This window comes from Lissotriton vulgaris, chromosome 1_1 (assembly GCF_964263255.1).
Source record: "Lissotriton vulgaris chromosome 1_1, aLisVul1.2, whole genome shotgun sequence".
Classification (NCBI taxonomy): Eukaryota; Metazoa; Chordata; class Amphibia; order Caudata; family Salamandridae; genus Lissotriton; species Lissotriton vulgaris.
In genome coordinates, this window is record NC_141685.1 from 1,177,756,943 (window position 1) to 1,177,766,789 (window position 9,847).

Below are 9,847 nucleotides of genomic sequence, written 5' to 3' on the forward strand. Positions count from 1 at the left end.
CGTCCCACGTCGTTTGTGCCTCCTCCGCCTCCGTTAGTCTGCGCTCCGCCATGTCCAGCCTCTCTGCATGCTTATCCACCCTCTCCGTCATTCGATCCATCCGGTATGCCAGGGCGTCTATCTTGGTGCCTATGGCCGCCATACCCTCCTGTAGGCCCTTCTCCATCGTGTTGAGCATACCCTTGATTTCTGCGCACAGTGCGGAGCTCGGGTCTGCAGCTGCACCCGGGGTCTGGTCCGTCGGTGGGTCCGGCACCTTCTGCCTTCTCTGGTCAAAAGACAGCTTAGTTTGAGTCCTGTCGCCCTTGCCCATCACTGCGGCGGATAGTGAGGCCAGCGCCCCAGTCCTTATTGCGCCGGAGGTCCCCCAATGGGACAGTCCAGGTCCCAATCGTGTGCAGGTCTGCCTGGCCAGCAACGCAACCGGCCAAGACAGGTGCCCGTCGCTTTCACTCCCCCACTGGGTGCCTCAGTGTCAGGGGACCCTCAGCCAGATTAGGGGTGCAGGGCTCGTGCAGAGGGCGCGTTATCAGAGGTCCGCCCGCCGCTCCTCAGGGCCTCCTCAAGCTGCCAGTCAGTCCACTCCGGTTGTGGGAAATGGCGCCCGCGGCAATGCAGAGTCCCGACTGCACCACGTGTGACCTCCCGGCGGGTCCGCCTCACCGCCGGCGCTCGCCCTAGACCCCAGGGGCTTCCAGGGTGTGCAGTCGCTGTAGCAGGAGTCCGCTGTGTGGGCTTGGGGCACAGTAGGGGTCGTGATAGCCGCCGGCCTCTGTGCCCGCGGGACGTCTCCCCTCAGGGGCCGCACGTCAGGTGACGCAGCCCGGCCCCGCGTCTCAAGGCAGCTCGGGGATCCCGGCCCGGTCCGCCGCTCTCCGGTCTGCGGCGTCACCGGGGGAACCCGCAGGAGCAGCTCTCCCAAAGCTGCGTCGGAGGTCAACGGGGGGGAGAAGGGACAGCCCCTGCCGGAATTTCACGGTGATCGCCGCTCTATGAGGATATTTGATGGATTGTTAGCGGCGCTAGCGCGGAGCTTCGCGCTCAAGCGTCCGCCATGAACGCCGGCTAGCTCCGCCCCGAGTGCTATATATTTTTAATGTGACACATAATTGTGAAGACTTTGATGTACAAAAAGGCATCCCTGGAATCTTCCTTTTCAGGCTCGGTCCCACACACCCTCACAGTGGGAATCCCCTCCACAATCACAATACAGGATCGTTATCAGATAGTAGGAACGCGTGTGGTGTGACGGATCTCATGGGGTGGGGGCCTTGATCTACTGTAACTCCTTTGAAGAGGGGTGATTCTTTACAGTTGAGGCCATAAACTACATCGGCAGGGCTAGGTGATAGCCTGGGACCGGCCTGGACAATCGGACACAGAGGAAGAGGAGTGTCAGAGGGTGCGGTAGTGAATAGGGTGGAAGGGTGGTGTCGGGCGGGCACAGGGTGTGATTCTCAGGGAAGAGCAGCGCAGATGGGGGGAGGTTTATGGCCCATGCATGAGAGAGAGCGGGGTGACCAGTGCGTGGGGGAGATGCTTGCGAGGGGGTGGAGCCATGCTGAGGATCGGCGGCGTGCAGAGAGTGGGTCTGGTCAAGGCATCTAAAATGGCTGCCGTGCACGACAAAAGTGTGGCATTAGAAAAAAAGCAAGATGGAGCAGACAATGTTTATCAATACGGATTAATTTATAACAATTATTTTTAACAATATATTTACTCGCAGTGTAAAAATGGCGGTCAACACTTCCTGATTTCCTAAGAATCGAACGTTAACAGACGTCACAATCAGCATCGTGCAGAGAGTGGGTCTGGTCAAGCCATCTAAAATGGCTGCCGTGAACGACAAAAGTGTGGCATTGGAAAAAAAGCAAGATGGCGCAGACAATGTTTATCAATACGGATTAATTTATAACAATTATTTTTAACAATATATTTACTCGCAGTGTCCAAATGGCGGTCAACACTTCCTGATTTCCTTCTAATCGAACGTTAACAGACGTCACGCAGCAAAAAAAAAAAAAAAAAAAAAAAACGCTCACGCGCATATGGCCGAGATACCCGCCACCCCCTCTCAACACAATCCCCAGAAGTAGGGAAACCGGAAACAGTTCTTGAAGTTTTTGGAAGTGGGAGGGAGTGACCCTCCCGGCCGTATTTATTAAAAACAAATTAAAAACATTAAACGTTTCATGTTATGTACAATTTCATTACCACATTGCGATGTTTGGCTAACCTTAACAGATTCTCTAATACAGAGGTTCTCCTAGCCGAACTAGCATCCTACAAAACATTCTCTAAAATTACTGAAATTGTACATCCTAACGTTTAAGGGCCAACGGCAAGGTCATAACCGGTGTCAAGATCCCTAACCAGACTTACCCCTCCCACTTGGGAGGGGCGACAGCACAGAGGCTTACCTCAAGTGCAACTACTAACAATTTCCCTTGACTTGACGGGGGCACTTAAGAACTCGACGCCATTTAAAGGTCGTTCGAAGACTTGTGTGAGGTATCTAGAAGGTATCGTGGACCTCCCCCCACCCCACACAACTTACAGCATCTGCCGTCGCAGATGTCACTGGCCCCGGGAAATTCACCAGGAGGGGGCTGTAACCCCTCCTACAAAGGAAGGGGCCTTGACCGCCTTTCCTTTACTTCCGGCGACCCATCCTTAGACGGGACCGCCTCCCCATTGAGGGGCCAATGGCCACCTCTCCCGAGCGCTCCCATCCGTGTTGGGTGACGCCCACTCATAGGGATCTACCAATTAGTGCTCACCGATCATGACCTTACCGCCACAGGTCCGGATAGTTGACCGGCTATCCGGACCCCCCACAAAACTCCTACCTAAAGGTCATGTTTTAACGTTTTTAACCAAGCCAAGAAGTCTCCTATGAGTAACTCATTCCCCACCCGTGACAAATGCACACCATCCCCCAAATACATACTGTCATCGTTAATACAACTATGCGAGATAGAATGCAGTGTCTTGGAACGGAACAACCTACTCACTTTGTTATTAAGTTTTCTAACAGAATGATTCAAAGCAGGAATCGAGATAGCCCCCCGCCACACTTTACGTGGGATCATATGCGACCACGCAATTATGCACCCCGGAACTCTCCTTGCTAACCAACTTACCGTGGAAAGCATTGCCTCTAGGAGAAGTAGTCTACCGGTGGTGACCAAATCATTGCCCCCTAAATGTACTATGACTACAGACGGCGGTGACCTCGTCCGCCCTAACAAACCCTCAAAGAATTCTTGAAACTGGTCAATACAGAGACCGCCTCTTCCGTAGAAGGACACTCTGTACCCGTATTCCCCAGGTACGTGAATCATGTCACCTGCTTCGAATACGTCTGCGGCACGCCTCACGTATGAGTGGCCCACGACCCACACCTCCTGTCTCACAGCCGGTGACGTCTGACCGCTGGCCTGGTGTTGGGTCGCCTGCATAGTCCGCCTCGCCTCGTAGGCTTGCGTAACTGAAAACCAAACAAAAGACAAGAAGCGTGAGTACATTATTACAGCTTCACAACATGTGCAATCGCACATATCTCTTATAACAATTGGAGGACCACCGCCCCACTCGTTTCACTTGTTCAACATTAAGACCCCTGGCTGCAGCTTCGGTGGCAGCCCCTATTCGAAAGGAATGGGTCCCGAATTCGCCCGGGTCCAAGCCCGCTGCGGTAATGGACATTGCAAGCACCCGCTGAAACTGAAACTTCGTCAGTGGGGTGGCGTCTGCGTGTCTCAACAATGTCCCCCCCCATGATGCCACCCTTCGTGCTAGATAATCCTCTAAACACCGTACCGGACACATGGAGGACCCGGGGATCCTGCGAATGATCGTGCAGTCTCCCATCCCATCTTGGTCGGTCTTGGACCTGGCAAAGGAGACAATCATCGTTTCACCCCTGATCTGAACGTGTTCCCGGCACAAACCCCCCACCACATCCTGTTTGTTCCTTGCAACCAGCTCACTTATCCTCATTGCCCCGTGAAATGCCAGCGTAAATGCAGCCCGGAACAAACACGTCTCGAAAGGAGACGAGCATGTGGTAGGGAGTGCGGCCAGCAACTGGGACAACCTATCCAGACCTATCGGTCGTCTCTCATCTACTCTGCGACCCTCCAGGCGTTGCCACCCACGCAGCGCCTTCTGTACTACAAAAGACGCTGTTGGGTCCTGGATGTTATGGGCCCTGGCAACAAAGGAAATGGCGGCACGATGCCTTTGGGCCGTAGCCACCGACTTCCCAGCCCTACGTAAGGACATCAGAAAATGTACTACCCACTCCTCCTGACCCCAAAGTCCCCCTCTCTCAGTCCCCAAAAAGGCTAAATAGGCCCGAAACGCCCCTTCATATGCCTTCCTCGTCCTGGGTGCTAGACTCTCTCCCACGAGGTGACGAAGTTCGGGGCACCGAGAGACCAGAGAGCTTCGGGGAAGGGTGCCGGCTCTGGGTCCGCTGAGGGAAGGAAACCCGAGAAAGCCTGCATGTGAAAACGAGACAGTGCATCAGCAGCCTGATTCATCACCCCTGGGACATGTTTTGCTCTGAATATCACGTTCAGTTGCATACACAGTAAGACAATTTCTTTGAGCAGCCTCAAAATCAGTTTACAACGGGCTGCCTGACTATTGATGCATTCTACAACGGTCATATTGTCAGACCAGAACACGACAGAATGATCTTTGAACCCTTCGGGCCAGGTTCTCAGGGCCACCAGAATGGGAAACAGTTCAAGGAAAGCAATATTACTCGTCAGCCCCTCCTCATGCCACCATGGGGGCCACCTTTGTGCCGACCATTTTGTGCCGAAGATGGCGCCAAAGCCTATGCTTCCCGCTGAATCTGTCCATAGACCAAGCTCTTCAGAGGACACGGCTGGCTTGTTCCAGACGACTCGACCATTGAAGTCCGCCAAAAATGCTAACCAAATACGCATGTCCTGGCGGACCTCAGCCGATAACCTCGTGCGATGATGACCCTCCTTTAGGCCAACCATCGCTTGGGCAATTGAACGGGAAAAAGGGCGGGCCATTGGGATCACCCTCAAGGCAAAGTTCAACTTCCCTACCAATTGTTGCAACTGATGCAGTGTAACCTTAGATGCATTTAAACATACTTGCAGGGCTGCCCTGAATTTCGACACTTTGCTAGCTGGTAGACGGAAACAGCCCTCACTAGAGTCCAACTCGATCCCCAAAAACTCGAGGCAAGTCGTGGGACCCACAGTTTTACCTGGTGCCAATGGCACGCCAAATTGACCCATCAACACACAGAATTCAGCCAAGGCCTGGGCACATTCGGGATTTCCGGCGGGTCCAAGAAACAGAAAGTCATCAAGGTAATGCATCACATTTCGGAAACCCGTTTTCATCGTGAACACCCATTGCAAAAAAGTGCTGAACTTTTCAAAATATGCACACGATATAGAGCATCCCATTGGCATACACCTATCCATGTAATATGATCCCTGAAACATGAATCCCAGAAGACGCTGGTCGTCTGGGTGTACCGGGAGCAACCGGAAAGCTGACTCGATATCTGATTTCGCCATCAACGTCCCGGGCCCCAGGCGATTCAAAATGGATACTGCCTCATCAAATGATGCGTACCGCACCGAACATACCTCTGGATCAATTGCATCGTTTACCGAAAGACCCCGTGGGGCTGACAGATTATGGATTAATCGAAACTCACCTGGGTCCTTCTTGGGGACCACCCCTAACGGAGAACAGACAAAATACGGTACCGGGGGTACAATAAACGGCCCGGCGACCCGTCCCCTGCTAACCTCTTTCTGGATCTTATCCTGTACTACAGATGTATGCTGCAAGATGGAAAGTTGATTTCTGCACGTCCCGATACCCTGAAAGTCCCCTACCGGGATGCGGAAACCATATGAAAAACCGTTCCGCAGCACCCCAGCAGAAGTACGATCTGGGTACTCGCTGAGCCAAGGAGTCATCGCCAAAGTATCAATCGGGGTTGGTAAAGGCGCCCCTCGGCCTATATTAGGCTTGTTTGGCGCCTCCCTTACCCCCATTCTCACTCGTTCTGGCTCTACACAAGGACTCGGGATGGGACGACCCGCAATTGCTACATTCGTGTTTGAATTTACACGATCCCGGAGGCCTGGTACATTTTCCTTTGTTGAAATTGAAGCAGAAACCCCTTTTTCCTGTGTTGCCGGCAGGTCTCGGGTAATCGTCGGTGCCCGTACCTGACCGAAAGGGCGTCCCCACATTTTGGCGGGAGTAATCAACAACATTGCTCCCTACCAACGGCATTTTCAACATTCCCGACTCTTTCATTTTATCCCATGTCACAGAATCGTAACAATCCCAAGTTAAACCTTTGTTATGTTCCTTTTCTTTCCTAAACAAGTTGTCATAACAGAACCAATGGTTACCCTGATACGCTGTCGAGTAACCCATAATTCGTGACTGATAAATGGGAAACTCAGGAAGCAACTCGGGCCTACGTTCCCCCAAAATCGATGTAAAAATACCCCACGCATTGCCCCAGTTGCCAATATTCTCATTTACCTTAAAGGCGGCCATTTTTGCGCGCCAAACACTCGGATGCATTAGGTCCTTCTGACTCTTAACATGCTCCACCTCATAATGATCAACAAGCAAGGAGAAAATATTCACATATTCCCCCGCCCAAATCTTTTCCTTTATTGCTAAAGGCACATGTTGTCCCAATCTCTCTCTACGAGAGGGTGCTGACTCATCCCTTGCGATCGGCAATGGCCGCTTACCTGAACCGGACGCTGCTTCCGCCGCTTGCGGCTTGTCTATCCCCGCCACCGGCGCGGTCACCTTAGCTGCATCTCTTTTCTCACGCAGCCCTTTTATCAGCGCCTGTGCCTCAGCAGCCGTGGCGCCCTCACTACTATCCCCCAACCACGCTGCTAGCTGTGCTGCCAGCTCGGGGGGCATATCCTCATTGGATGTCGGGGTGACGACAACGGGGATTGGATTCCCCTCCATCGGTACTGGGGTCGGCGCTTCGAGCGGGGCAGAGGGAACCGGGACGTCTCCACCGGCTGGAACCCTTCTCGGCCTCTTAGGTCTCCCTCCAGCCGGCGCAGGGGCCGAACCCTCCTCCCCGTCTCGCTCCGCCAGCCGTTTCTTTATGTCGGACATCTCTTTAAAAAGGGCCCGCACCATCTGATCGGTCGTCATTCTCTTTGCGCCTTTCTTGGGCATCTCTCCGACGAAGTATCTAGAAGACAAAGAAAAAGATCAAAACGCTCAAAATTGGCTCTTCGTTCTGTCCCGAGCTCACGTGTAGCGAGGAGGTGCAGCTTCAGAGCACAAGAACAAGAGGACGTCTTCTGGTCTTGCGTCCCTTTTTATCCGTCTTCAGGGCGGGCGTAAACCCGCCCCTGCCTGCCCCGAGGGCGTGGCTGGCTGCGTCGGTGTCTAGGCCAGCCCACTCTAGGGCGGGAAAAAGCGCGCCCCGGCTACGCCGCTTCGGGCATACCAGCCGAGACGCGCCTCCCGCCAAAAAATGGCTTCCCGGGGGGATCGAGGCACTCCGCCATACGTTCGGGGGGACCGAGTGGTCGCCCCTTTCCAGCCGCTGGAAGACAAGTATCAACATATATGAGCATCCTCAGCCACCCTCAGAAAACATAGGGGGTCAGGATACGTCTCCCGTACCCCCTTATACCCATTTCTCACATTGTTTTTCCTCCATCTTGTAATTTAATTAAAACGAAACACGAAATGGCGAATTCCCGTTTCGCGTCCCGATTCGCTACCCGGTTCGCCAACCGGAAAGCGCTTCTTCCGCAAAAAATCAAATTTTTTTTATTTGCCCCACGGGACCCTTTAATAACCCCAACATCATTCCTAAGAGGCCAAGAAGGGTCTACCTTGCCCCCTTTCATTAAATTCCCCCTTCGTTGTTCTCCTCTTCTTGTCTCTCGATCCTACCGAGAGACAAGATGGCGGCCGCACCGGATTGTTTAGAATGTTGACAGACACCGGAGAGCCAATCAGCTTCGCTTCGCAAAGCTCCGTTACGCGAAAAGTTCGCGAACCGGAGCGCTACCCGGGACGCTGTTACAGATATATCTGTTTTTTAAAACGTTAATTTCTCAAAATCCACTGGAGCACATATATTGAGACCCAGCAAAGGCACATCGGGCTAACAGTCCCTACAATTTTGCCAAGTTTCGTGCAAATCCATTCAGCCGTTCGAGCTAAAAGTGAGGCCAAACGCCCTATGGAAAACTCAATGTTAAAAACGCGTTTTGGGACCCCCCTTTTTTCTCGGCCCCCCCTTGACGAAACCTCCCCAAATTTTCAGGGGCTGCTCAGAAACAAAATGTGCCTGTTTCCTGAGAATTTCAGCCGATTCCGTCCAAAAACGCCAAAGTTATTAGACATAGAATTTTCAAAAGTCCCATAGAGAAAAAATCCTAACTATATATACCTACTGGCGACCGCCAGTAGGTAATATATGTATGTATGTATGTATGTATGTATGTATCTATATATATATATATATATATATATATATATATATATATATATATATATATATATATATATATATATATATATATATATATTCACTGAAAAAACCATAGGTTTCACACCAGTTATAGTTAGGAATTAGCATTTAAAAAACCTATTAAATTCACTGAAAAAACCATAGGTTTCACACCAGTTATAGTTAGCTGGAAATTTTACTGATATAAAACCATTGAAATTCCCACGTTATAGTTAGTCGGACTCACTATAACTTGCGCGTGCAATGCACTGCTGATGACATCACATATTACATCACTCATGACATGGTCAGTGACATCACTCATGACATCACTGATGACATCATCCTTGCGACAGAGTGACAGACCTCCTTTCACTATAATGTAACCCTTGAAACACATATTCAAAAATAGAAACTAATATTTTCAAAAAAGTGGATATACCCATACCAGTTACAACAACCAATTCAGTAATACCACCATCTAATACACATCCACTCATGTGTATGTATATGGGTTATTAGATATTTTTATTAGTATCAGTATGAGTGTCTATATGGTTTGGTGGGGGTATTACTTAGCACATAGATGCATGAGTGACTGACTCTTTGTTTGTATGTGTTTTGAAGACAGCATATGTACAGGACTGTATGGGTGGATGAGTGTCTATATGTGTTTGTTAGTGAGTGAATGACTGTCTCACTAGTGTCTTTATCAGTAACTACATATGTTTTAATCTAGTATATATGAATATTGATGTATATAAGTGAGTATATGTGAGAGTAAGAGATTGTAAGAGTTCCTGTTTAAATAAGTATGTGTTTCTATAAGTGATTGTTTAAGAGAATAAATATGTGTAATTTTAAATAGAAGTAAGGTGGAAGTGTGTGTATAACTCTATATTCAAATAAATGGATGTTCAATAGTTTATTTGCACGTGTGAATATGTGTGTGAGTAACTTTTGGATGAATGTCGGTGTGTAACAGGATGTATAGGTGTATCACTTCATATGATGAGTGAGTATATGTATGAGTGACTATATAGAACTGTTGGTGAATGAGTGGATGTGTATATAGATAGTGGAATTACTGAATTGCTTGTTGTAACTGATATAGGTATCTCCATTTTATTAAAAATTTCAGTTTCTATTTTTGAATATGTGTCTCAAGGGTTACATTATAGTGAAAGGAGGTCTGTCACTATGTCACAAGGATGGTGTCATGAGTGATGTCACTGACCATGTCATGAGTGATGTAATATGTGATGTCATCAGCAGTGCATTGCACGCGCAAGTTATAGTGAGTCCGACTAACTATAA

General features: G+C 50.0%; 1 protein-coding gene across 1 annotated transcript in view; it reads right to left on the reverse strand.

The window, feature by feature from the left end:
• Positions 1-9,847, reverse strand: part of LOC147748871 (uncharacterized) — a 1,009,512-nt gene that overhangs the window by 79,568 nt on the left and 920,097 nt on the right. The window lies entirely within an intron of this gene.